Source organism: Chelonoidis abingdonii, chromosome 14 (assembly GCF_003597395.2).
Source record: "Chelonoidis abingdonii isolate Lonesome George chromosome 14, CheloAbing_2.0, whole genome shotgun sequence".
Taxonomy (NCBI): Eukaryota; Metazoa; Chordata; order Testudines; family Testudinidae; genus Chelonoidis; species Chelonoidis abingdonii.
Window position 1 is genome coordinate 39,826,403 of NC_133782.1, and position 7,022 is coordinate 39,833,424.

Below are 7,022 nucleotides of genomic sequence, written 5' to 3' on the forward strand. Positions count from 1 at the left end.
TAGGTTTCTAAGATTGGTATTTAAGCACTTTAAAAACTTGTTAGCTGTCTGCCATTACATGATGTAATTGAATGGGACTTTTTTTCATTTGACTGTTTCTCATCAGATCCTACCTGTTTTTTATCTTCTTCCATCCTCTCCTCCTTATTAGGACACAGAGAAACTCCATTAGTAGATCTTGCCATAAGGGATGTCTCTGTCTGAACCATGTGCTCCTCTCCACAGGTCAGCTTCCTCTCAGACCTTAGTTTAAAAACTGCTCAACAACTTTTTTTATTTTAAGTGCCAGCAATCTGATTCCATTTGCATTGAATATCAGCTTGGAAAAGACCTCAGCAGGTCATCTAGCCCAACCCCCTGCTCAAAGGAGGATCAATTCTAAACTAAATCATACCAGCCAGGGCTTTGTCAAACCTCACCTTAAAAATCTCTAAGGAAGGACATTCCACCACCACCCTAGGTAACCCATTCCAGTGCTTCACCACCCTCCTAGTGAAAAAGTTTTTCCTATTAGCCAACCTAAACCTCCCCCACTGCAACCTGAGACCCTCACTCCTTGTTCTGTCATCTGCTACCACTGACAACAGTCTAGATCCATCCTCTTTGGAACTCCCTTTCAGGTACTTGAAACCAGCTATCAAATCCCGCCTCATTCTTCTCTTCTGCAGATTAAACAACCCCAGTTCCCTCAGCCTCTCCTCATAAGTCATGTGCTCCAGCCCCCTAATCATTTTTCTTGCCCACCACTGGATTGTTTCCAATTTTTACACATCCTTCTTGTAGCGTGGAGCCCAAAACTGGACACAGTACTCCAGATGAGGCCTCACCAATGTTGAATAGAGGGGAATGATCACGTCCCTCGGACTGCTGGCAATGCCCCTACTTATACAGCCCAAAATGCCCTTAGCCTTCTTGGCAACAAGGGCACACTGCTGTCTCATATCCAGCTTCTCGTCCACTGTAACCCCTAGGTCCTTTTCTGCAGAACTGCTTCCTAGCCATTCGGTCTCTAGTCTGTAGCAGTGCTATGAGCCAGCAAAGAATTCAAGGGCATATGATCAAACCACATGACACTGAACTCCATTTTGGTACCTGTATTTTTCCACAAATTGGACTGGGAACTGATTTTGAAACAAAGAGTTCCTGTCTTATGGAAAAGCTATGGAAGGTGGTTTGTGACATCATCTCCTCATCTCACTCCCCACACAAGAGAACTCCTGGAAACATCTGAGGAACAAAGACTGAACTGGGGGAAGTGCCAAAGGGATTTATAGCCTGTGTATGGAAACTTGATGGACTGCTTGTAACATCAGTCAGGGTGAGAAATTCGTAATACAAACCCTATCCATGTAGTATGTTAGGCTTAGTTTGTATTTCTGTTAATTTGCTAGGTATTCTGCTTTGATCTGTTTGTTATCACTTATAATCACTTAAAATCTATCTTTCTGTAGTTAATAAACTTGTTTTATGCTTTATCTTTACCAGTGAGTTTCAAGTGAAGTGTCTGGGGAAAATCTCGCCTTGTTGTGCGTATCTTTCTCACATCCAGGGAAAAGCAAACTGTATTAATGAGCTTACATCGTACAGATCCCTGTGCAGTGTAAGATGGTATAATGCTGGGTTTATACTCCAGAAGGGTGCAAGCCTGAAAAGCTGGTAAATTGGCTGTTTGTCCTTGAGTGGCTTAGGTAAAGCACTCAGGTAGGTTTGTGGGTTTCTGCTTGAGAAACTTTTTTCAGAGTGGTAGCCGGGTTAGTCTGTATCAGCATCTTCATCATCTGGATCATGGAAAAGAAGCCCTTGAGGAATTCCACCATAAGTTCAACAATTTCCATCCCACCAACAACCTCAGCCTGGATCAGTCCACACAAGAGATCCACTTCCTGTACACTACAGTGCTAATAAGTGATGGTCACATAAACACCACCCTATACCAGAAACCTACTGATCACTATGTTACTTACATACCTCGAGCTTTCATCAAGACCACATCACATGATCCATTGTCTACAGCCAAGCTCTAAGATACAACTGCATTTGCTCCAATCCCTCCGACGGAGACAAACACCTACAAGATCTCTATCAAGAGTACTTAAAACTACAGTACCCACCTGCTGAAGTGAAGAAACAGATTGACAGAGCCAGAAGAAAACCGAGAAGTCACCCACATAGGACAGGCCCAACAAATAAAGTAACAAAACACCAGTAGCCGTCACCTTCAGCCCCCAACTAAAACCTCTCCAGTGCATCATCAGAGATCTACATCTTATCCTGAAGGACGATCTCTCACTCTCACAGATCTTGGGAGACAGACCAGTCCTCGCTTACAGACAGCCCCCCAACCTGAAGCAAATACTCACCAGCAACCACACACCACACATCTGTTAGTCTATAAGGTGCCACAGGATTCTCTGCTGCTTTTACAGATTCAGACTAACACGGCTACCCCTCTGATACTATCATAGGACCTAATCACATCAGCCACACCATCAGAGGCTTGCTCACCTGCACATCTACCAAAGTGATATCTGCCATCATGTGCCAGCAATGCCCCTCTGCCATGTACATTGCCCACACCAGACAGTCTCTACTCAAAAGAATAAATGGACACAAATCCGACGTCAAGAATTATAACATTCTAAAACCAGTTGGAGAACACTTCAACCTCCCTGGTCACTCAATTATACACCTAAAAGTTGCAATTCTGCAACAAAAAAACTTCAGAAACAGACTCCAAAAAGAAACTGCAGAACTGGAATTAATTTGCACACTGGACACCATTAAATTAGGCTTGAATGAGGACTGGGAGTGGATAGGTCATTACACAAAGTAAAAACTATTACCCTATGCTAATTTCCCCCCTATTGTTACTCACGCCTTCTTGATAACTGTTTGAAATGGACCAGCCTGATTATCACTACAAACATTTTTTTCTCCTGCTGATAATAGCCCACCTTAATTGATTAGTCTTGTTAGAGTTGGTATGGCAACACCCATTTTTCATGTCCTCTGTGTATATATATCTTCCTACTGTATTTTCCACTTCATGAATCTGATGAAGTAGGCTTTAGCCCACGAAAGCTTATGCCCAAATACATTTGTTAGTCTCTAAGATGCCACAAGTACTTCTCATTCTTTTTGTGTGAGAAAGAGAGCATGAGACGCAGAGAGCAATTTATTTTCATCCAAATGTTTCAATTGAAAAGTACAGATTATATTTACTTTAAATTCAGTTTCCAGAGTCTTTGTTAAACTGCATGGCTTCAACTCCAAATCTGGCGAACCCAACTCAGCTATTGTTTCTCATGGAATTGTTCCACTGAAGGCAATGGGAGAATTGCAATGAGTAAAGATTGACAAGCAAAGTCGGTATCTGCAGGGTCATGAACTCCATGGGCACTTGGTTACAGTTCAGCCATGCAGAGCAATGACCGCAGACAGCAGGGAGCAGACAGATGATTCCTCTGGGAGGTTGCTTGCATCAGGACAGTTGTTTGTACTATCTGCACAGAAAACACAGTGCTAACTGCCCGGGCTCAGCCCTTTAGGAGGTGGACTCAAGGGAGATGCAGCCTGCCATGGAGAAGGATACAGATATGAGGAGTTGTCAGCACTTTATAAACAGAGGGAGAAGAGTGTGTTCAAAGCAGATTGTGGCAGCATTTCATCCATTTAGGTAGATGCAGGTCACTATATTGATTAAATGCAGTTTCTGCAGAATGATGAGAGACAAGAACCTGAGTGGTGGAACCTGAGACCTGGCAGCCAAACTCCGAGACATATGAGCTCATTGCTTCAAGCTTCTCCTGTGGTTACAGGTGAGCTCCCTCTTCCTGACTGCATTTCTACAGCTTCTTCCAGAAAGGGCATGAGTGTGTTTTGTGAATATTAGTAAGACGAGGTGGGTGAGGTGATATCTTTAAGTTGGCTAACTTCTGGTGGTGAGAGAGACAAGCTTTCAAGCCACAGAGAGCTCTTCTTCAAGTCTATTACCTCACCCATCTTGCATCTCTAATATCCTAGGACCGACATGGCTACAACAGCACTGCATACAGCTTTCTAATATTACCAGTTTTCACCTCACAATCCCACAGCAGAGCTCATTAAGGTTAATAGTGCCATTTAACAATGAGTAAATTGAGGTACGTCTTGTAAAAGGACCTCAACTGAGGATCAGGCCCATTGACTCTAACTGAGCTATGGCCGATGGACATCAATGGGGGATCTGGCTCAGTGTGAGTCCTCATGGGGGGCAAGTGGTGATAAAATGTTACTAGCCAAGACCCCATTTAGCACATGACAGATTGTTTCTGAGTTCAGGGGCAGCATCTTTCTTCCCCAGTGCCTTTCTTCTTCCTGTATTATCAGCTTTCAGTTATTAAACTGTTCAGAGAGTCAGTCCCCATTTAGAATTGCACATCAGCCTCATTTTCCCCTTTCCTAATATCCACCCTGAAGAGAGACAATGTGTTATATTTGTTTCATAGTTAACACAGGAAATGTGAAACAGAAAAGCCATTGCCAGTCCCTCATCATGTCACCACCATCATAATTATCATTATCTTTACATGAAGTAAGGAAGAACTGACTCCACTTCATAATGTATAACATAAACTGATCTCGTGTGAGGGTGAAAATGTTTATTCGTTTTCCTGTAGGACCCTAAAATTCTGTATTTCCCAAGATCTATTATTAGATTAACTCCCATAAATTCTAACAGAAGATGGCTGCCTAAGGACACTAGATGTTATTGAAAATCTCAGTCCAAGGTTTGAGTCGATGTATTTATTGATTTTGACTCCTCCTAAGACATGACATGATTCTGGCCATAGCCACCAGTACAGTGCTGCTTTGAAGTATCTTTGTTAAACCCCAGTGTGTCAGCAAATGGGATATGACAGTAGATCAAGAAGGGGTCTGATCAATCACATCACTAATTGGGCTACCAGAGAAATGGACTGTTGTTATCATAATTATTGCTCTGACATGGCAGAGGGTGAGTCTGCAGGGATACCAAAGTTGTGTTCTCAGACTGAGACTCCTGGCACTTTGCTCTGAAATCTATATTTAGCTTTAACATTTCAGCAGGTAACCAGAAGCGGGGGAGGAGTTTTTGAAAATATATGGAATGAATTCCTGACAGTTGATTAACTTTCAGCTCTATGAACATTCCAATTCAATTACACAGTTCATTTTATTGTTCCTAGACTCAACCAATGGCAGACATGGACTGGGGAAACCAAACGGCCATCACAGAATTCATCCTCCTGGGATTCGGGGATCTCCCTGACCTACAAATTCTTCTCTTCCTGCTGTTCCTAGTGATCTACATGGCAACCGTGGCCGGGAACAGCCTCGTCATGGTGCTAATTGTGGCTGATCAGCACTTTCACACCCCCATGTATTTCTTCCTGGGGAACTTGTCCTGCTTAGAGACCTGCTACACCTCCACCATCCTGCCAAGGATGCTGGTCAGTCTCCTGACTGGAGACAGAACCATCTCAGTCAATGGCTGTATCACACAAATGTACTTCTTTGGTGGTCTGGTAGGTACAGAATGCTCTCTCCTAGCAGTCATGTCTTATGATCGTTATTTAGCAATATGTAAACCCCTCCACTATTCAGCACTTATAAATACCAGATTTTGCCTCCAACTGGCTGCTGGGACCTGGATAAATGGTTTTTTTGCTGTTACTATCTTTATATTCTTCATGTCACAGTCAGTATTCTGTGGCCAGAATGAAATTGACCATTTCTATTGTGATCCCGTCCCATTGATAAAACTCTCCTGTGCAGACACACACCTGATCATATTGTTGGATTTCATGTTCTCCTTTATATTCACTCTGCCTCCATTTCTACTAACCCTAACGTCCTATGTTTGTATCATTTCCACCATCCTGAGAATCCCTTCCACCACAGGGAGGCAGAAGACCTTTTCCACCTGCTCCTCTCACCTCATTGTGGTGACAATTTTCTATGGGACCATAATGATTGTCTACATGCTACCAAAACGTGATACACTGAGAGTGCTAAAGAAAGTGCTGTCTCTTTGGTACACAGTCCTGACTCCGCTGGTAAACCCCCTTATCTACAGCCTGAGAAACAGAGAGGTCAGAGAAGCCTTAAGTAAAGCATTCAGTCAATATGTGGCTTTCAAAAAAACATGCAGAGACTCCTAGATCATTATTGAGGCAGAGGCTGAGGGTTTCAAAGCGGCCTGGGTGACTTAGACGATCAGCCCCCACTGAAATTAAGTTGGAAACTCCCATTTAATATATTAGTGCTAATGTGGAAAAGCACAGAGTTACTGAGGCAGGGTGTTTATGGACCCCTGATGTGTCCATATAACAAAGAGGAAGATGAGGTTGTGGAGAATTCTATCCCACTCTCATGTCCAGCAGCGCAGCACTGACATATACAAGATGCTGGTATTTTTTCTCTGTGGTGTTGGCTTAACATTCACCTTATGTGAGGAGCATTGATGGTATCTGATAATGCACAGAGCTGTCTTGTCATGTAAGGAACAAACTCCACTAAATAAAAGTGCAAATTGCTGTGTATATTCCCTGTTGTTCATTGTTTCTCTGTGTTAGACAGTGTCATCTGGTAACCAAATTCCGACAGCCTAGTACAAATAAAACACTGTGAATGACAGTATCAGAAGGTTCGTTATTCCATTTTATTTCTTATGCCCTCAAGGACACAAAGAAGAAGCTAGCCAGAGTTGGGGTCAGTGTGGTCCATCTAAGCTGAAAGACCAGGGAGAGAGGTGGCCATCACCATCTTCCCATCATGCAGTTTTTACTTGGGCAATGGTCAGAGGGGAGACAAAATTTTCACCAATTTTTTCTTGCCAGCAAAATGCCGTTTTCCATCAAAATAAATGTTTGGAGAATAAAAACACTAACTCCTGGTGCAGCATGTGGGGACATTGGCCTGGGAAACCTGCCACCCCAAAAACGGTGCCTCTTGCCATCACCACCATATCCCCTGCAAACCAGCCACCTCCACTCCACTCC

General features: G+C 43.1%; 1 pseudogene; it reads left to right on the forward strand.

Moving 5' to 3' along the window:
- Nucleotides 1-3,754: 3,754 nt before the first annotated feature.
- Nucleotides 3,755-6,193, forward strand: LOC116834571 (olfactory receptor 5AP2-like; annotated as a pseudogene).
- Nucleotides 6,194-7,022: the final 829 nt, after the last annotated feature.